The sequence below is a fragment of the Scaptodrosophila lebanonensis genome, unplaced genomic scaffold, assembly GCF_003285725.1.
Source record: "Scaptodrosophila lebanonensis strain 11010-0011.00,11010-0021.00 unplaced genomic scaffold, SlebRS2 tig00001412-arrow-pilon, whole genome shotgun sequence".
Classification (NCBI taxonomy): Eukaryota; Metazoa; Arthropoda; class Insecta; order Diptera; family Drosophilidae; genus Scaptodrosophila; species Scaptodrosophila lebanonensis.
The window spans coordinates 3,314,732-3,337,878 of record NW_022060739.1 but is presented as its reverse complement, the minus strand read 5'-3'; the positions used below and the strand labels follow the sequence as shown (position 1 = coordinate 3,337,878).

Sequence of the window (23,147 nt, the reverse complement as noted above, 5' to 3'; positions counted from 1 at the left end):
AACCTAAAATCTTGTTTACCTCCGAGCTTTAATAAAAGAATTGAAGAAATTCAAAAAATATATATATATAACATGGTATCTAAGACATGTCCAGAGCTTCATGACAAGCATCCTTTTTTAAAGATGCAGGCCCTTTCATCCGTATTGAAAGCCCATCCCTAGAAAGCATCAAACAAGCAAAGGATCATTACAGCTATGCATGTATGAGATTGCACATTATATAATTATAAACATAATTATATACAAAACTATATATAAAATTGTATGCAAAATTATATACAAAATTGTATACAAAATTACATACAAAATTATATACAAAAATATTTACAAAATTATATACAAAAAGGAATAACTTAATTGTGTGGAAGGCAAGAGCTAGTCGTCCTTATCCTCTCATTCGAATCAGACTGGCAATCGCGAGCGTATTACTCAAGTAATGAGCTAGGAAGAAATTACAGAATAAGTGCCAAAAGTTCTTAAGTAAAATTATACACAATAAATTAATAGTTGTATTTTAATAAAAAAAAATTAAGAAACAAGGGCTATATTCTCAATAGATAATAGGCTTTCGCTTCGACAAACTTTTTTGGAATATTTTTTTATTTTATTTAATTTTTCTTAAGCATTATCCAATTCCATTCTTTTATGTCTTAGAATAATCTATATCTTAGACGAATAATTATCCAGCGACAAATAAAGCGATATTCTGTATGATCGTCAGAAATGCTTCACAAAATCATTCGGGTTCAATAGCATTTCTGATATATTGGTGGGATGGGTGCAAGGTGCTAGTTTCTCTGTATGTGTATGTGTAAGTGTATGCGTGTGTGCTTTTGACGGCTCATATTGGTAATTATTTGCACATGGGCAGACGCAATGTTGGTTGTTGCCCAAAGCTCTCAAATGCCTTGATTAACAGCGCCGTCCAGCTGTCAGGTTAGGCAGGAGCAGCGTTGATGGAGATGCCACGATTGCACAAACAAAAGTCGGTCAAAAGAAACGCAACGCAACGCAACGCACTCAACACAATCGCTTGGAAGTTTGGTCAAAGCCAAAGGGAAGCGGTAAATGCATTCCTTGGCGTACAATGCAGCGAATGCGCACTCTCTTTAACTGAAAAGCTTGAGCGGAAAATAAAACGCTAGATTGCGCTGCTCCAGCAATTTGGTTTATAGTTTTTCAAACGATTTGCACGTAAAAGCAATAAAGAGTGCACATGATTTGTCTTTTTGTCTGCATGCCAATGTGGGTGGGGGGTTTGGGGGAGGGGGAAGGCTTGTATGTGTTGTGTGGGCGTTACTCACTTTAAGTGATAAAGCCACTTCACGGCTGCAAAAGAATTTCATGCCAACAACAGCAAAGGCGAAAACAAACAGCAACGACAATACTGCCTCAAATTGTTTTCAATCAAATGTGACTTGCATCTGTAATTTCGATGCAAACGAGGCCAGGGAGTCGTCGCAAGAAGCTGTCTGAACTCGCGATTGATTGGCATGCAACGATTTTCAGATTTATGTGCATACATTATACAAATAAACGCTGACAAATGACTCTCATATTGCACATTACGCAAAAAATTGAAGTGAAAACCCTTGCCTCTGCATCGAAGCATCACATATTCGGCAAGAATTCAACCAATATCCAACAGAGCGTATTATTATTAAAAAAAAAGACCTATTAATTACAACGAAGCTTAAAAGAAGCAGCAACGATTATGCAGTTTAATTTTTGGGAATAACAGACTAATATTTTCGAATTTTTTCCTCAGCCTTGTGTAGTGCCGACGAGTTGGACGAATTAATAATTACAATCGTAGAAATTCTGTTGGTATACTACTTATATTTATAATTATTTTCCAAAATCAATATTTCAATACTTATTCAAATTCTTGAGTCATTGTAGAAATGAAAATACAATACAAATACAAAATTCGCCAACTATTTGGGTGCAGAGTTGAACAGTATCTATTATATAATCCAATAAAGCATTTTAGCGTCCGACTAAAGTCCAATGGTAGACGTTCGATATCTGGTCATCGCCCCATCTCTTCTTGAAATTTTGGTATGGGTCGCCTTGCTTGCAACCACCTTCGCAGTTGCAGCCTAAAACATTGCAGACGGAATTGCCACAAAAGTAATTTTCCGGTGGTAAGCCATTGTTGCAGATGTTCGTGTAGCAGATGTGTGGGAACAGAAGATTGTCAATGGCGTTTTGGTAGTTGTGGCATGGCTCAGCACCAGGGCGTAAATGAAATTTGATCGGGATGGCGTGGCAGCATTGACGCAGTTCGTCAGATTCGGATTCCGAGTGTGTATAACCATGATGTGGAACTGTAGTCGTCACCTTCGCTCGTTTAGTCGGCTTAGTCTTTTTAGGGGCCTTAGGAGATTTCGTTGTTGCTTTGGGGCTAGTTGAATCTTTATCCATTGGACAGACTATTTCACAGGGTAAACAATCATTTGTTGTACATGGTGGGCATGATGAGCATTCGTTTTGCTTTTCGGTTGATGTTTCTTTCTTAATTGGCTTAGCTTTTGAGCTTTTGCCTGATGTAGTTCGTAATACGAAAAGCAATAACAGAAGCTGGAGGATTATGCACTTCATTCTACGATGCTGAAAAATTCAAACTGAAACAAAAGCGTCTCAGAAGGAGAAAAATCAATTGATGCACTGGAAAGAAATTGGCTTAGAGCTTGGAGCGGCGTGAAATATGTGACAAATGTTTTCACTTTGACATTTCATTTTACAAATAAAACGTAAATACTCAGGACTGTAGAATTTTAATTTAATGACCGTATAAGTACAGCACGTTTTGCAATTGATTTATATAAAGTTTCTAGTTTTTGTGTCTCAAGGATCAACTAAATTCCATTTGGACACATTCGCTATCCGCTGATTACCCCATATCTTAATAAAGTTTTTAAAGGGGTCGCCTTCCTCGCAACCTTTGGGGCAGTCACAGCCCAAAAGGTTGCATTCTGATTCTGATTTGCCGCAATATAAATATTTCGGTGGTAAGCCATTATTACAGATCCTCGCGTAGCAAACATTCCGATGTATACGATTCGGAATCGCGTATTGATAGAAGCTGCAAGGGTAGAATTTAGGGTTTAAATGGAACTTGATCGGGGTGGAGAGACAGCATCTTTTTTCTGGCGCCTTCCGAAATAACTTTGGTATACGGGGGCTTACAATTTTTGGATTAGGTGATCCATCTCCAACACCATCACATACATTATCACATGGCGGGCATTCCTCCCTGTCGCATGGCTTGCATACTACCTTACAATTTTCCAGCTCACCACTCATGACATCTTCTAACAAAGCTCCTCCAGCTAAGAGTAAGAGCAAAAATTCCAGCAGTATTGACTTCATTTAAGTGGAAGCTAGAGTCAATTGTTGTCGAACTATTTCATACAAAATTGTTGAGAGACTGACTGAGCTCAAATTGAATTTGTCAAGTATAGATTTATTTCATGTACATATTATAATTACTGTGAAATATGGACAATATCTTTATTCACGGTTGTTTCGGGAATCAATTAGAGACGATTAAATAAATTTACATTCCTAATTTGAAGTTGAATTTCTTGGATGTTTTATAATTGCTTCAAACTTAGTGCAGAAACATTCCCTAAATTATTTAATATCCATACCATCCAATACTTTAAAAAGTAACAAATCTTGAACTATCAGAAGACAGATTAACTTAATACTGTGGCATTAAATAGGTCACCCAGGTATCGAGCGCCCGTGACAGGGAGAAAGTGCAGTGCACAGTGAACAGCCTTTCAGGTGAAATATACACAAAGGTCATTGACACGTTTTATGTAAATACTGCATCCCTCTGTGGCTGGGACGCAGCTTTCTAAACAAAAGATAGATACGTACCTTTAAAAGCCATCCAACAACAACCACCATAGCTGCGCACTATGAGCAGAAAAAGTAAAAATAAATAAAACCATTTCATTGTTAACCCTTTAACAATGAGCCCGGCTTTTGCCTCCACCTTTGCCAAGGGCCCTGCAGTCGCTACTCCCGGCCAACTACCAACTGCCAACTTTGTTTAATTAGTTGGCAGTAGTCGTGGCCACAGCCGCTGTCTGTCAGTTGCAGCGCATAAGGATTCGCATACGTGTGGGCTAAATAGTTGGGAGTCGCTTGCACTCCTGTGTGCAGTCAATAATGTTAATTAAATTATAATGCACATGTTAATTATAAAGCAATGCGAATGGTGGCCCGCAGAAAATTAAAGCCAGATGCTTGTCCAGCTCGCTGCGTGCCAAAATAAAAAAAAGGAGTAGCCAGCAGTCAGTGATTGTGTGCCTTTTGTGCAGCCTCGTTCGCAGCCCCTTTTTCCAGTATTTTCTGATATATAATGTTGCGGTCCTGTGCCGCCAAAATGTACTGCTTAATTTTTGCTTTTGTTTGTCTTGGACATTAATGTGCTGCCGTCGTTCATTAAAACCGAAAACGAAAACAAAAGGATGGAGAGAAAGCGAAAGCAAAGGCAAAGAAAATGTGAAGAAAATTTGCTGCGGCACAGCAAAAATATCCAAGTATATATACACGTTTTCTTTATATATGTATATACATATTAATATTACTAGCAATGTTGTACGGGTGAACCAGGAACTTTCTATGACTCAGACTGTGCTGACTATTTTGAATCTATTTTGAAAAAGGAGTCTCCACCAAATAGAAGTAAACTTAAAGAAGGCCTTTCATTAAGACTGCAAGATCTTACCTGTAAATGGCATCGCAAGATTTCTTTGTTAAAACAATTTTTAACAGGAAAGGCGTACATCTGCAAAAGAAAACGAACTATGTTGTTGAACTTGTGGCATGTCTATAGAAGCGTTTCATAGACCTTTTACGTCACCAGCCAGCACACGAATCACCTTCCTTTCGCATTTCTTTAGCGCTATGTACATACTTAGATATAAATATGTTTTCTTTTTTCGCCGCTTAACATTAGAGTTTTTTTGTTTTGTGTTTTTTGTGTAGTGGGGAGTCCTGGGACTCTTGTTGTTTCGACAAGCCATAAGAAAAAATGAAAAAAAAGCGAACGCGTGCGTAAAATTGCATTAATGTTATTACCGAAAGGACACTTTGCGTGGAAGGCTTAATTCCTGCCACGTTTCGGGGGCCCGCCCGCAACTGAAAGTGAGAGTGAAATGTACTTAAAAGCGAAAACGACCACAGCAAGCGGTTAACTTCCTTTTCTGTTTTTTTTTTTTCTTTCTTTTTGTTCGGTTCGGCTTTTGTCATTAGAGACGTGGGTCCGTAGGAGGTCTACAGCTCTCACTCGTATCTTTGCGCATTTTATTAAGAAGCACAAAATCAAATTGCTGCTTTTTGCCCACAACTTGAATGCCTCTCTCTTCGACTGTGGGCCAAGGAAGTCAAATTAAATGGCGGGTGGCAAAAAAAAACATGGAAACGACTTTAAGTCTTTAATACGGAAAACACGCTGCGGTTCAGCCTTTTAAAAAAAATATGGCAGCCATTACTCAGCACGCACCCACACATGCCTACACGTGCTAAGATAAACACTGATAGCTGTTTATCAGGAGCATCGTGCCACCTGCTGCTATTGTCGTTGTGTTGTTGTTATTGCTGCTGCGCACTTTCTCAATGGCACTTCATCTACTCCACTCGGAGTCGCTGGCGCTGGCACTGGCACTGGCTTCTCCACCTCCTTGGCCAGCTTACATGTGCGCCCAAATCTACTCGGGCTGTTGATTTAGTTTGCCACTTGTTGCACCTAACAAATTGTTATCCTTTATTTATGGCGGATTTTTGTCGCTACTTTTCGGGGCCCTGCCGTGTTTGCCGCATTTGTCGCACGTCGTGCGTTCGCAAAGCCTTGCCGAAATGTGGCAACGAGGCGCTAAGCGCATTAGAGTTTGCGGCGCACCCCTGTCCCTGTAATTTATGTGCCTGGACGCAGGACTTGCCGTTGTGCGACCTAGGCGCATAATAAATTTGCAACTGCTGCATTGAACTGCTCACAGCAAGGAGCACAAAAAGGATGGCAACTGTCAGTTGCTTTTTGTACTAAAGCTCGAAAAAGCACGCAACATGTGGTATCTTCGCCCACCACATCAGCACATTTCATTAAACAGGAAACCAGAAAAGTGGACTGGAATATTCTAGAGGAACATGTCTTACATAGGTATTATGGAAACAAATTTGAGAATACTTTACAAGTAAACTTGTGGCCTGACATGAATATTAGTAAAAATAAAGGTATATTTATTTTATTGTTAGGAGATGCGGAAATTTTTTGATTACTGGTAGAAAAGGAAGAGTAAACTGAAGATTCAGGCACTAATTTTGCGAACTGTTCATTATTTATTGCAATAATTAAGGCAGACCTGTGTCTTCTATTGATTAATTGGAGCAATAAAATCCTTTTGCTTTGGACTAATTTTGACAATTTATATGGAAAAATATTTATATACATGCTACCAATCCTTCGAAACTACTTTAAGAGACTCTTTAAGCAGCCAAATAAATAACAATCGAAAAACTCGTTCAAAACAAATTCCAACTGTTACATAAGAATAGGCCTGGCCTCATAGCTCAATTCATACTGGTTTTACAAAAATCTATTAAAAAGTAGACCAAACACACACCGTAGGTATCTTACGCTCTCGCTGAGACACAAATCAAATAGAATTCAATAATAACGGATATAGGATCAACTGTTAATTTGTCTGCCATCTTAAATTGGTTTTGGTATCGCCTAGACGGGCCGCCTCCATCTCCCTGCGTTCCGCTTCCGCTGCACGTTGCTGCTGCCTTCGCACACTCTGGACATTTTTGATGCCGCGCGACTCATTCTCGAGTCGTCTCCGCTCTGCTGCTTCAAGTTGTCTCTGGCGACGCTCTTCTCGCGATGGTGGAGTCACATTTCTTTCCTCGACCTCATCGCCACAACAGGAGAAGCAAAGCCCCATTGTCTTTATGTGTTTTTATTATGTTCAATTTTGAGATCTGCTTTTTACTCCTGAACAAAATTTTATTAGATAACATTATTTTGTAATTCTAAATTATACTTAAAACAGTCGTTTCAATGCAATTAGTCCTTATAACTTTATAAAAGGCGCAATGAACCGCTTAACAATAATGTTAGCAATTATTGGGCTTAAATTAATTGGCTGATCGCTTAATTCTCATTCACCAAGAAGAAGAAAAAGAGTTAAGTAAGGAAAAGGATCAAATAAGATATTATGTCAAATAGGAAGGCTTCTGGTCTAGATTTTCGTCTCTTTCGAAACTTTACCAATGGCTATATATTTTAAAGAATCAAAAGCACTCATATGCCATTAAATGGCTGTAACGGTTAAAGCTGCTGTTAATTGAATGTCAATGCCGTAAGGGGGCCTGGGAGTGAGCGAGAAGCATGGCGAATGGTGGGGGCCTGTGGCGGGAGCAGGGACTGAGGCATGCATTAATCAAATTACGACCACAATGACAATGTCGTTAAACTCTTTGGGGCTTTTCATTTATTTGATTGTGGATTATGTATAATAATTACTTGTTCTTTTGTTATATTGTTGTTATTGCTACCAATGTTGCCTTTATGGACTTAAATTTTATTAAATGGAAATTGCATTTAAAAAATACTGCACATGCTACATGACGACATAATTAATTAATAGCGCCATAATTTTAATTATTCCATTTTATAAAAATGCGCGTATTTATTTATGGTGTACATCCGACAAAAACATATAGTATTATGTGATTTTTTATTGTCGTTGCCATTCATGCGGCATTTGTTGTCAGCTTTATTGCTCGACGTTTTTACTATGGAAAGTCAGCTCGCTGCATTCCATTTGGCCGTCACACATCCATCAACTGTCAAACGACAATATATCTCGCGTTTGAACAGCCATTGGTTTGTGTTTTAGGATTATGCAATACAACTACAATAGCAACAAAAAAAAAAAAAAAACAGTGCCAACAGCAACGGCAATTGAAATGAGAATGACAGTGTCAGGCATTTATTGCCACCGACAGTAAACAAAAATAAATAAATTGAATTGTTATTTACCCTTCGTGTTAGTATAATTTGGAATTGAGAATCGTTTGCAAATTGATAGAAATGCAAATTGTTCGTAGCTTAATTGCCATGTTTTATGTTTGGAGGTGTGCTCTACTGTTCATTATTACGGCTGTTACAAAACCTAGCATTAACTTGTATTTGAAATTCGTAGATAGGGATACATGAATCACTAAATCTGCATTTGGTGACCCGCTTAGTCAAATTTCAATTGAAATTCATGAAATCAAAATGGTCCTTTTACATCCTCACAGACTGCATTTTGTATTTATAAAACTGTCAGCTCAACATAAGTATTTACCAACAAGAACAATGTTTAGCAAAGCAATCACACATATATGTAAAATAGTCGTAATCTGTCGTTATTAAATATTTTGAGCAATATGCAAAATAAAGTGTGAAAATTTATGTTACGTTAATGTAGAAATGTAAATGGTGGTTTTTAAAATAACTAATTTTATTTACGTCATGAGCAGGGTTAAGCACCTTTTTGGAAACCAATCAAAAATATTTGCATCGATATGTCTTGTTGTTCGAAGTATGTGTATACTTGTGTGCAACGCATTGTCTCTTTGTTCTTTATGTCTTGCATACCCATCTAACTGTTCTTTATTTCTGCCTGCGAGCAGTTCACTCTCTTATGCGTAATCGATCGTCAGTCACAAATAAACTCTACTCTGAATACTTGTCATATTGATTAAGATTATTGTACTTTATAATAATTTAGTTACACTCTTTTATAAACAAAACTAGAACATGCAAGCTAAAATATAACTGAGAGTTTCTGATTTCTTGCAATGGCCTTTTCCTAAGGTTTTTTATATAATGTAAAATATGTTAGTAAATATATTATTTTCTTCCTTAAGAGCGACCTTTACCTCTTTAGTAAATATTATAAAAAGTACAATCTTATCTTTAGTACTTCGAGATTATTTAAAAAAAGGCGTTATTTAGAATATCTTTATTTATCTTATATCAACATCGCTTAACAGCATTGTTTTTAAAATAAAAACTTAAATTTGTACAGAAAGCTTTGAAGTTTCCTTTGTTCTTTTATTAATTTGAATAACTAATTAAAGTCGGTTAATGGGCTTTTGAATAAAATATGCTTGCCAGTATTCGTATTTGCAAGACACTGTTACTGCAGCCTTGGCCCTCCACTTCGAGTATGTTCGAAAGGTTGGAAATTGTAAAAGAAATGTTTATAAATGTTAATAAATATTTGTTGCTTGTTAATAAAATGTTTCAACTCTCAATCACTCAGGTATTTAAATAAATATTTTTCTTATACTATTCGCATAATTTTGTGCAATGCTCTCAAAATACCTTCATCAACTAGTCAGATTTGATTTATCGCACATATTCTCTACATGACTTTTTGCTCAAAAATCCCAACTGGCAATTGCACAAAATCAATTTTAAAATCCAGTCATTTGCAATTTAAGTGCTAGTCCTTTTAAGCAAATCGTTTCATGTGAATTGTTTTCACAATTAAATATTTAAAATGCAAGTGCGCTCATAGTTTGTTCCCATTTCAGTGCTCTTTTGCCTTTTTCGCCGTGGCTGCGAATCAAATTGAGGCTACCAACTGTCAGTAATTTGCATATTTGAGCTGAAAATTGCCAGCAACGAGGTTCGTTTGTGGCGTACACACGCACACACGCACACACATACACTACATACTAACACACAACACATGCACACACACACGCACACGCACACGCACAAATATGCTAAAAGACTGAGGCGCCCCAAGCAAAGCAATAGAGCGAACAACTTCAACAACAACTGACAACGAGAATAGAAATGGGCACGGGAATGAGTTGTGTATCGATGCATGTATGTGTGCGTGCGTGTGTGTGTATGTGTGTGTGTATGTGTGTGTGTATGTGTGTGTGTGTGTGTGTGTGAGCTTTGCAAATTTCATACAGCTCAAAATTGATTTATTATGCGGTAATTGTTTTGGCCCAGTTTGAGGCTTGCATACACAATGAAACCGACAGTCGCATAAATGTTGAGCTTAATGTGCGGGCGTGGCCTGAAATTTGGGTTAATAATAAGATATTTGGCTAATGCTACGTATGATTAGTAACAATGCCACAGGCAGTACTTTTGGCTGAGCAGCTAAGAATTATCCGCAACTCTCATTAATGTTCTACTAATGGACCTATTTTAACTGATTATCATGCTAATGAGGCTGTACTGTACTGTACTGGCACCGAGTATATCCATGGAAAGAGTTTTTCTTTTTCAATCAAACAATCTTTATGAAAAGCATCATCCACTCATGTCTGACTGCTTGCTCAGATGCCAGTTTATTTTTTCATACATTCGCTTCTTCCTTTGTGAGTTCATCTGTTTGTCTATCCGGTCGTATGACTATCTGCCTATCTGTGCATCCAGATGATTACATCTTGTGATACCTATCCCACATGAAGTGAGCATATTGTTATCCATTCATCAGTCGATTTGACACACTGACTGCCCATTTGGAAGTCCATCGAGGCGACTAAAGATCATGGGATATACAAGTATAAGGGCTAGATTGCAATTTTCCGAAGATATCATCAGTGAGCTTTTTAACAAAAATCCACCAACTATGTGGAATGTCTCTCTATTTGCCGGCGATCAACTCAAATGCTGTATCTCGTTTTAACTTATGCCATAAGCTACTAAATTCCCAACAATTAAGCGCAGACAACGAAATTCAAAATAATTTCATTGTGTGTTTTCATTTGGAATTTATTGCGAGCATTTTTTGAAATTTGCACAAAACGCCAGCACAGCAGCCACAGTTGGGCGCTTTGGTTTCAGGGACAGCAACTGAAGCCACAGTTTTTCAGGGTGAGTGTGAATTTGTGCGTGTGTATGCGTGTGTGTGTGTGTGTGTGTCTATCTGTGTGTGTGCGCGCGCTTTTGTGTGAAAAGTTGTAGATGTTGCCTGGCTGCTGTTGGCATTGCCTGCCTGCCTGCTCCTCTGGCTTCCCAAAATAAACATGAAAATAAAGTTTTATATTTATTATATAATACAGCAAGCGCTGCGATGCCGAGTCAAGTGTGCAAATTAAAGCCACGCGTAAACTTCAAATCGAGTGTTGTGTAGTAAAAAGTCGAAGATCTTTAAAACTTCAATAATGAAGTCAAATCTGGGCCAAGCAATTGACGCGCTCACACTTAAAGCTATACAGTTGCCATGCCGATTGAGCGTCCCCATCGCAGTTGATTTGCATTTTAATTCAGTTGCTTTTTATGGCAACAATAATAACAACAACAACAACAACAACGAATGCAATTACAGTGATACAAAATGTCAGCTATTGCTCATGTCATGCAATCCAAGATCAATTGCTGTAAAAACGACAAAATTATGCTAGTTGGCTCTTGCCAGAAATAAAATGAAAATAAAAACGAAAAGGAAAGTAAAAAAAATAATACATACAAATCAAATAAAATGTGGGGCACATTTCAAAACAAACTGCGGGTGCCATCAGTTCACAGCTTGCCCGTTTCAATTTGGCTTAATCTATTTAAATGGCCATGGTCGACGGGCTCTCGCCGCGCTTTCCTACTTTGACAGTTTCAATTTGGTTGTCGTGCCAAGGACAGGGGGTGGTGGGCGTGAGGGGTGTGAGGGGCTTGGGGTTGCGAGGGGGTCGCTACATTTCAGAGCGATTTAGAATTTAGTGTATTTGATACATGCACTGCAAATTGTTTGGCAAATATTTGACGTAAACATTTTGTTATGGTCTCTTGGCCTATACGCATATCAAATGTTTATTTTGGCTGTTCGGCAACAACTGGGGCGTTCAAATATGTGCTCGATATGTGATCATGTGGGCTTTGCTTCGCCATCACTCATCTACGACCGCAATTGTTTTTCGAGTCACAGATAATCCATAACATTTTAAACTTGTCCGATTTTCAGTCTTGCTAATCGCTTCAAGGCTGTCCAAATAAAATCATTAAAACAATAAGAGCGAGCTTAGCGTTTAAGATACTTTCCAGGTCATCAGTTGCTAAATGAATTTTATCATCTTTACCCAAAACTGTAGTAGCAATAACTCTAGTGCCTTCTGACAATTATCCAGAATAAATTCCTCTAAAATACTATATCTTGTGTAGGGGGAGTAAGATGAAGCAACTAGCTGGCATTCAAGTATTTAGTTGGATAGTCAGCGCTCCCAATCCCCCTTTGCTTTTTACGAGCCATATTTTCACAGCAGCATCACCGAATAAGACATAAATAGCAAAAGCTGAGCAGAGGAAAGTAGCGAAAAACTCTAAAAGCGAAAACTTTGCCGTAATAGCTTCATAACATGCAACATTAAAGGGATATAAGCAAGCGGGGGGATGGGTTAAGCAGAGGCGGCTAATATGCAGCTATACATTATGCGAGCGTATGTGTGTTAGTTTGTGCGCGAGTGTGTGTGTGAGCCTCTTTTGTTAACTTTAGCAGCACCTGCGCAGCTGCTGGCCCAAAAGGCAGCATCAGGCACTAAAGCCAGAGCAACAAAAATAAAGAAAGGAGCCCCGCTGCACTGGCTGCGTTAATAACTGTTATAGTTGTAATTATAATAAAACTTGACTTTAAGCGCACAAATACATGCATCCACCACATACATATACTATATATAGTACTATACACACACACATACACGCACTTAACGCTAACGATCTCAACTGTGCCTGAGCCTTTGGCTTTGCCTCTGTCGTCCTGGATTTCTTCTAGTAACACATGTTGTTCCTTGGCCATTAAAAGGGCGTCACAAAGCAGCCAGCGTTGAGTAACTCGCTGCAGTCAGCAAGTCTTATCCCTCCCTCCCGCACGCTCTGCTATCAGCTTATTTTTAGTTTTCCTCTGCTCACATTTCCGGTTCGCCATCTTGGCCCGCGGCCATGTCTGTCTATTTGTGGCATGTGGCAGCATCGTTTGGCGATGCTTGAGCACAAACCGACACTCATCAAACTCCAAACTCTCTCAAACAGAGAGACACACACACACACACATACAAATACAAATGCATTGCCATCCGCTATCCACACACAAACACACACACACACACTTGAGCAAGCTCTGCAATTGTCTGGCGTTTTAATTAAAAATTGTTTCTAAATAGCAGCGTGTTGGAACAATGCGCGAAAAGTTGGACATGCAGCAATTTATGAGCAAATCTGTTTCAAAAAAACTATATAGTATAAATAAAAACCAAACTATCGGCTGCTCATTGAACTACATACATACATACATAGATAAAGAAACAAACAGGTTATTTTTCAACGTTCAAAAGTAGCTGTGAAAATGCAATCGAATAGAAAATGAAAAGTCTTTAAATGAATACAAATTTAAAGAATTCGATGAGAAATATTGATTTAAAAGCGATATCAGATATTTTCTGAAATTACTACAAAATTAAAAAGCCATTAAGAAAGAAACTAATTTATAATACAATGTTAATTTGTGTGGTTAGGGAAGAGGAGTACGCTTTTTAGAGATATGTACTAAGAATCAGAATCTCGATTAAACGAAAACTTTGCGATAAGCATTTATGAGGCATTTGTTCTATTCAATTAGTTCATCGATTCAAAACATGGATTTGTTTACAATAAATGACAGTTACGAGCATGTATTTTATTTTATGTTTAGTTTATAAAAAAAGAAAATCATTTTTATGTTTATCTTAGAAACAAATGGATGTGCTACAGCGAAAATATTCAAATATTGTGCAATGTTTGTAAAAAGTTTTCTTATAGATGAGAACACGCAACTATTGATAAAAGGAAGAAAGTAAAAAATTTGGTTCAATTTGAAATATAAAGTAGTACATTTGAATTATTATATGTAGTCTATTATTAATATAGAGTAAATTCAATTTAACATGAAAGTAAGTTAGTTGTAAAAGGATAATTATAAAACAATTGCTTGTCGACAGACTTCTATCGCCTGAGCACGACAGATTTTCCCTACCAACGGCTGCTAGGACTACTTAAGAGCAGCTGATCCTCTCGACTCTTCGTCATTTGTATGACTGTTTCTAGAGCATTCCACTTCAGCTGCTTCTAAAACATTCGACTGCGACATATACTATATAATAACATATATTTTATTTAGCAACTGAGCAACATACAAAAACTATACCTAGCTTGAAATTGACTTGTCGCAGAACTTTTTTTAGTATATTTTTAATTACATTTAGAAACAATCTTCTAACTTCTACAGTAACCATTGGAATAACTCGTGTTTAGTGGACTTTTAACTAACAGCTAGAATCCATGTACGTATTCCTGCTTAAACTAATGAATATTTAGCTGCTACTCGTAACGTCAAATTTCATGCAACTTGTGGTTTCCTTTTCCGGCAATTTATCTCCTTTTTGCGAGCTGTCTCTCATTGCTTTCTGCTCGCTGTCCGCCCCTGCCGTTAAATGCCAAATGCCAATGCGATTGTAAAGGCGTCGAAGCATGAGCTGAAACGCATATGGGACATTTGGCAGATTGTGGCAGAGAAGAAGTTGGAGGAGAAGCAGTGGTGGGAGGGGGAGGAAAGTAGCGGATATTGATGGCATCGATGTCGCGACTGCGATGGCAGCATCCCTCTGGGCAACAGATCCTTCTGCTGCTCCTGATGCAGCCGCCATTGCGGCTACGATTTGAATCGCAAAAGGCATCGAGCGCAAAACCAAATTGAAGTTTTGCACGCGCTTCTGTGTTCGTTTCCGTTTTTTTAGGTTTTAGCTTTTCTTACTTTCCAGCTCTTGCGCTTTTTCAACGCTCGTTGGCTTTGGCATTGTGCATTGGTGTCGCTGTCGCTATCCCCTTGGTTGTTGTGGCTATTGCGGCGTCGGCTGCCACGATATTTTGGCCTTTAGCTTTTGACCAGCCGGGCATTAGTCGTGTCGCTGTCAGTCATTCTTCGAGACTGGAACGTGACAAATCATAGCAAAATTGTCATGTGATGGTCTCGCTCACGAAATCACTTCTTCACATCACATACTTGCCACATAAAGCGTAGAGAACTGCATATTTATGTTATTGTATTTTATGCAAAATAGTGTAAAAAAAAAAAAAAACACTTTCTAATAAAAAATTAAAAAATACAGAGACAGTTGGGAAACAAAGAGAGCACGTTGCAAACTTGTTTAGACATTATCTTTTGGAACTTTCTCTCGATTATGGGCAGCTATAAGTAGTCTAAAATTTGAAATTTTGTTGTTTCTGCATTGCTTCTATATTCACGTAGTTTTGTTTGCAATAATTGATTAAGAGATTCGTGGATTTGGTCTTTTTTCCACCATTTTATTAACTCCACTACGAAATCTAATTCTATTTAAAGCTAATGTTTTTAATTGTGCCCATGGCCTTCCAATGGTAACCAATTCAGAAAACACAGTTCTCCTCCAGGTATTGCGGGGCCTTCTATCGGCTTATATCGTTGTGGCTGTCCGCAAAATATTCCCAATACATCTCCATCGTCGTCTTCTGATAGTTACAGTAGTAGACTCTGGATGCGTCAATTGCCATAGCAGATACTTTGCAGATACTTCTTAGACACTTGTTATTTAATGGCTGGAGTCTATTCAGGACATTGACATTTAATCTCCACGTTTAGCAGCCATACAGTAGAATCGTTTTAATAAATGATGATAATAGTTATTTAATATCATCATGGACTAAAATTTAGATTAAAATATAATCAAAACTGCACATTTATCAAAAGTATTTAGATGCGAACACATCGTTTGCATTGTGATTGATATATGTGGCACTTATAAATCGCAGCTTGCCATCAATCACAATTAATATGCCCCACATCACGTTATCCTGTCATCTCTATTTCGATTGCCGCTCTCTCATGCACATGGACGAGAGCGTGCCTTTGGCGGTGCTTTTTATGCAATTTTTGTGCGCTTTTACCGCTACTTCTGTTTGGTGTTTGGCGAAGCGCAGCAAACGCCGTTAGCCTCAAAGTTTAATTTGGGGGTTTCACATACGTCGCGGTACGGATTCTGTGGTTTTATTGACGCTCCTTTGTTTCCCACCTTGGCAATGCTGACCGCTGGCAAAGTTTTCCCTTTTGCCGCCGCCGGCGCCACCGCCGCCACCGCTGCCGGCGCTATTAAAAAAGTAGTAAAAAGGACGTGCTGTGCGAGCGATGCTCATAAAGTTTTGGGGCGCGTCTAAACTTTTTCAATTCGCCAAGGCAACACCTACACACGCAGGAACTCACCCCCCCACCACCCATTCTCCCACACACACACACACACACACACAGAAACACTTATGCACAGATAGGCAAGCAAAGTTTTGCTATTTTAGCCCAAGGCAGTAGTCAGTCAGTCAGTCAGTCAGGCAGGCAGCCAGTCAGTCAGTAAGTCAATGCATGGTGGTCGCTTTTATGGCTGCCACACAGACACGCTTTCTTTCATCGTAAATTTTTAAGTGCAGCTTATTTTCTTCATCTAATTTTTTTGGCTCTCTTTCTCTTCCTTAGCTGCTCAGCTGCGCTTGGCGGCAGCTTCTGCTACTGCTGTCTTTGTTTTGCAAAATTAAATTGTTTGCAGTTGACGTCGTCGTCGCTCCCATCCTGCCGCTCGTCCTTGGCTGAGCTCGATTTCTCGTCATGGCTGTTGCCAAATATTTTGCTCGCAACTTGTCGAGCAACAAAATTTAATTTCTTTCTACATAAATATTGTGAGAACGAATTTTAATCGCTGGCGTTGCAAGTCGCTCACTTTTCCTTACTTTAGTGAACAACATTCCTTGGAATTGAAACAATTTCCTTCGAGCAGTTTGAGCTGGCAAGGGGTTATTAGTTTTCAATGTTTTTGCTGCCAACGGAAATTGGTTTTTAAAAATCCATTACATTCGATGTCTGCCACTGAGCTCAAAGTTCGGGGGTAGCGAGCTACCAAATCATTTCAAGCCAAAACAAAGCATCAAATATTTATAAGCCCTACGAAGATTGAGGTGCTAGAAAGAAACCAGATACACATACACAAGCACAATCACAGAAATTGCAATTCAATTCAATTGAATTGAATCGCACGAGCGATTTCAGTGCATCTTCATTGGGCGACACATCAATTAGACAAATGAGCACTTTTCAAGGTTGGTTTCAGTTAGGGATGGGTTTTAAGGTCGTAACATCGTCGAAATTGACTGCCAACTATTAAAAATCCCTCTGGGTCACCAAATAAGTTTGCACCTTTTCTATTTTTTATCATCCAGCGAATAAAAAGTATTCAATATACCCTATATAATGAACACTTCCTATTCTCCATCAAAAAATATTAATAAAATAAAAAAAAGACCAATTGATAATCTCCTCCTTTTTTGAAGTCGTATAAAAACATTTTCCCACACAGTTTTTTCTGAGAATAAAAACATCTGAATACAATTTCAAGATAATGAGGGAAGCAGGTCCAGTTCGGAAGCCCATTGCCTTTGCTTGCACAAAAATATTTTGATTAGGATCACACGATTTTCTTTCAGACCAGCGATGGAACCTACTTTTTCGGAGGTGGTCCAAAAAAAGCTTAGTTTTTTAAATATTAAATATTTCAAACCAATAAGAAATAGAGTTCAGGCTGATCACGCTTAAAATCTTATTCTTTCTTCTTCTAAATGTAACTTTTAAAATAAGTCTGATGGAAGAGCTGCCTTCAGTCTCATATAAAAACAGAAATTGTAAGCAGAAACACCTAAATAAGATGCTGCTGGCATGCGAACTGTTATTAAAAACCTTTCCTACCATCTCGAGAACTGCCATGCGCCATTTGTCGCCATAATTAGGAAGCCACTCGACTAAAAGTCAAGGCAACACAATTTACAGGCCTTGATAGAAGAAGAAATCAACATAATTGCTTGACGTTCTTCACTGAAGAATACGGTCGATTGGAATTTGTAGATTCGTTAAATTCAACGAGCCGACTGAGGGTTGCAGCTTGCACTCGAGTGCATTCCATTTAGTGGAATTTTTATTGTAGCTGGTGTGCCAGTCGTTGTTGTTGCTGTTGTTGCTGTTGTTGGTACTTCAGGCCGCAACTGCGTTTGCCTGTGAATTTCTTTTGCTGCCCGGCTCGTTTTACTCGAGTATTTGCCGTAAATAAGTTGAGCAAGGCGCCCCCATTTGGCTCCTGCCCAGCCTTTTGGCTTACTGCCTGCCTGCAATCGATATCAAGATACACTTACAAAATTAACTATCGTCAACATACGTGCTCCGTAAATGCAATTACTTGCCGATTGACGTTGCAGCAAGGACGACGACCAGAGCTATCCTGAGCATGAGCTTCAAGATGAGAACGAGTGCGGGTATGAACACGGGTGCGGTAAGCGGATGCCAGTTTCTGCAATTGAATGTAAAAGATGCGCGCACAGTTGTGGCAAGGTCGTAGTGTACTCGTACATGTGAGAATGTGGATGGGGTGTGCATAAAAGTGCCTGGCAATCGCATTAAGTGTTGAAATGTTGTCTAATGAATGCAACAGTCATATGGCAACTGTTGCTCTGCATGGCTAATAAGTTGAGCAGTATTAAGAATATGGTTGCGGGGCAAGTGCCCCATGCCACAACTAATTATAGATAATTGCTTATATATGTGCTAGCTAAGCTCATGGAATTGAGCTCAGAAGTTTGCTGTCATTCAAGAAGGACAAGACCAATTACAACGTTATGTAAGTATGGTGGAGTTAGGTGAGGTCATTATATAGCTATCACGATAAATATTTATATATTTACATATTATAACTCCTTTGCATAAGAAACTCAGCTTGAAGAATATGCAGAAAATAATAATGTCTTTTTGGTTCAGAAGTTATCACAAATAATATAAGTGTAAGCGGTGTTTTATCAACAGTTGATGCATTAATGCATATTTCGAAAAATACTGCGATCGATCTCGATCTTATTTTAATAAACAATTGCCCTCATTGGATTGCTATAAGTTCCAATAAAAAGTATTAAGAGTTCAACAGTATATTGCTATAATAAATCATTATAGCTTTTTAACTTTAAATGTATAATTAACATGCACTATAATCTTTCAGATTCAGACTTTTATATCAATTTACTAGCATTACAATTTATTTGTTTGTTCACGGGCTTGCAAATTATATTGAAACTGAGTAAGCATTATTTGAATTCATGTCGATGCAAAGTATTTCGAGAATAGATTATTCCAGGAAGTGTTTGGGCAATTGCTATCAACAATATTAAGAAATCTCTATTCATGATTGGCGGAGAAGAGTTAGGGGATTTCTTGGAAGCTGTGATGTCAGGTCTATACATATAATTGAGTATATGAAGATTTATTAATGATTATTCAAATAAAAATTATTTCATTGCTTTCAAAAATTCAACATTTTTTTAACAATATCGCAGTCGGATATTGCTTGGTACTACTTCTTCTACTATTCGTGTATTTTGTTTTGCTTTCGCATTTACTATGTCTTTCCTTGTTTCCTTAAAATTTTCTTAATAACTCATAAAGTTGTGTAAATAAAATTATGAATTGTTGCACGCACTTTCTAACATATGAAGCAGACGAAGGTCGTCAGCACGAATAAAAATTGAAAATATAATTATTATTCCTTTCTTGGAGTATGTGCGCGTGTGTGCGTGTGCGTGTGTGTCTGCTGGCTTGATGAAAGACGTGCTAATATATCATCCCGCTTCTATGGACAGAGCGAGCACTCAACTCATTCAACGTCTCAGCAAGCTGAGCTCATGCATCAAAAGTTTAGGTGAAAATGCACTTGAAAATCTTTGTAAATAAACCAAGTGAGCTAAGTTTGAAGCGTGCATTATTCACACTCCATGCACACACTTAAGGGGTGGGGCACAGGAGGGTGGAAGGGGTATTTGACTGTGGCTGGTTAGTCTCTCTCTCACTCTCTCTTTGCAGCCCAGCCGTGTTTGTTTCCGCAAACAAATTAAGTTTTAATGCTTAGCCAAATTATGAGTGGCAACATGTATGCAGCTGTCAGGCCGAACCAGTTGCAGGCATCGAATGCTGGGTTGGTGGTGATGGAGAGGGGGGGGGGGCGGGAGTGGGAGTGGGAGCTTACGCATTTGCATAGGTGTGAAAACTTGCGAGTTTTCCACATACGTGTTTCTACGACGGATTTTAATTAATTATGAAAAGTGCGACAGACAAACATGCCGGTATACTTGTATGTGGCAACGACAACAACATCGATGCAGCAGCAACAACAACAATAGCAACAACAAATCCAACAAACATTGCTTTATGGAGCGTAAAATAAAGTTGCTAAAGTTACGCGCTTGTAAATCCCTTCAAAAAAAAAAAAAAAAAAAAAATGTTGCTCGCTCACAAACGCTTTGACTTGAAAATAAGCATGGCAAGCAAGTTGTGCTGTTCCACTTAACCGAGGGGCTGGCTCCACAAGCACACACACATACACACACACACATTTATATATACAAGGAATGATAGACAAAGAGACATACTTACACACGCACGCCAAGTAACTTTCTATAGTCAATTTAATTAAATTTGTTTGTGGGAGAAACGAAGCAGCAGCAGCAGCAGCGCCAACAGCAACATCAAATCCAAATGTAAGCCAAGCGCTTGACTAAACGATGTTGACGATGAGGATGAGGGCGACTCTGAAGATGAGGATGAGGATGAGGAGGGGGATGGCGATGGCGATGAAGCCGCGTATCGATACAAAAGGATGCGTTTATCTCAATTCTATTTACGCAGCAACTCAGCGAGACAGACAGTCAAAGAGACCTAAAGGCACCAGTACGGACTGACTGAAATACCAAGATACGTATAGACAGTTGGCTGGCGGGCATTTTTGCAACCGCTTTTCATGTTTGCCGTGGAAATTTGTTGCCAGCTACAAGCCAGCTACAATCGAGAATCGACAACAATCAACAATCAACTCGTGTCTTGGTAGCAATTGTGGGCGCACTTGTAGAGAGCAACAAGCCGAAGCTATCCATTGGATAGCTGAATAAAAAGCTAAGCATATTTGGCTGTCCGTGAGATGAAATGTGTGCACTTCTGTTTACAAACAAATTGCTTGCCAATAATGGCAAAATTAAATTTTCTAGCATTTCAATGAAATTAAATAGAAACGAGAATAAAATAGAGCAAATATAAATGCACTTGGAGAAATAATACTGTGTATTACAATAAAATAAGTATTTATAATTGAATTGGATTTATTTATCATTGAGAACTACAATTTCTGAACTAAATAATAATAATAATAATATAAATGAAAATATTTATAATAAATGAAGTGCCTCTGCAGAATGAATCCTAAATCTATTAAGTAAATGAAAATAACATTCAGGGGACACATTTTGTTCTTGATTAAGGAGATTCAAGCCAAATCGATGAAGGTACTGAATGAATATATATAAATAATAAATAAAGTCCCTCTGAAGGATGAATCTTAAATCTATTAAGTAAATGAAAATAACATTAAGGAGATTCAAGGAAAATCGATGAATCTACTGAATGCCATACCAGAAAATAAACTTTTCGACTGTTTCTAGGACTACAAAAAGCGTTTGTATATGAATCGTACAACCGGAATGTATTACATTTTAGAAGATAAAATACATGCTAATGAATAAGTAAAGATTTCAGAAGCTATAATGAACAGTGCGAGTCATATTTGTAAGCAATAGAAAGTACGAAATTTATTTTAGTTCCATTGGACACATACAATTTCCCCATCGAATCGGATTCGTTATTAGATAACATTATATTTTCATATGTTTAATTTTTACTTTTTAATTGCACTTTTGCAGCTGTGAATTGTATTGTTTTTCTACATCGACTTCACTGTATGGCTAAACAAATCAATAGTACACATACAATTTTTTTAAATAACTAAACACTGACAACAATCCATGGAAACAGAACAAGCTTCAATTACAGTTTATTTTGGGTAAAATATTGAATTGTAATGATTAAAAGCAATGTATTTTAGATAACTTTTTAAAATTTTATAAAAACGAGTTTATATTTATGTTTAAAACTACTTTCATTTACTTTTACCAAAAATACATCTCTACATCTGCTACTTATATTCATGTATAAAATATGTTCTGTTTTTGAGTGATAATTTATTCCAAGTGCGTTTCTAATAGGAATTCGCTTTAATGACAAAACGAATTACAAACATTTTATTTGTTTTTGCTGTTGCTGCTCTTTTTCTGCTATTTTTGCTTTGCAAATAGCCAGAAGTCTAAAATCGTTCTCTTTGATACTCGTATTTGCAACAATTCCGTTTCTCACACATTTTGCGTTGTATTTTGTTGTTGTTTTTTGCGTAAATGCTAAATTACAAAATGCTTTTTATGAAATTTTAAAATATTTTCTATGATTCGGACATATATTAATCATAAGTCTTGCATAATTTAATATGCCCGCAGAAACAGCAACGAGTACAAGAATAATAAGAACTAATGCGATAACACAATCCAAAGACCCTCAATTAAATCGCGCTCAACAGTTGGCAGCACAAAGGCCGCAAAAATGTTGCCAACTAATCCGGGCCTAAGCCTAATTACGTTTTATGGCGGTGGCGAGCCATCAGGGCAGCTGTCCACTCGCTTTAATTCATTTGCTCTGTGGGCCGATTAAATCAGACATAAATATTAAACCAGTCAGCCAGCAATGCAAACGCAGAAGCAGAACAACGACAACGACAAAAGCATAAAAATGATTACATGTGGCAAATAACATTGTAAATATGTATGCTTGTGCGTAAATATAAATGCAAAATACTGAAATTATTTTTATAATCAGTATTTTTTCTCTCTTATTTGGTTAGCCCATGGCACATGGCCACGTGGCGTATGCGCAATTTATTTACAAACGCTTTTGTTTGTTGGTTTTAACAGCTTAAATTGTTATTGGAGCAGCCGGCAACAGCGGCATATGTTTAAACATTAATGTCCCAGCATCCACGCATAATACCTATGCGTATATATATATATATATGTATATGCATGTATGCAAGCGTGTGTGTATGTGTGTGTGTTTGGGTGTGCATTCGTTTTTATGGAGCTTGCAATTGGAGGCCATCGAATG

General features: G+C 37.9%; 1 pseudogene; it reads right to left on the bottom strand.

The window, feature by feature from the left end:
* Window positions 1-6,632: 6,632 nt before the first annotated feature.
* Window positions 6,633-6,965, bottom strand: LOC115631920 (annotated as a pseudogene).
* Between the last annotated feature and the right edge of the window lie 16,182 nt (window positions 6,966-23,147).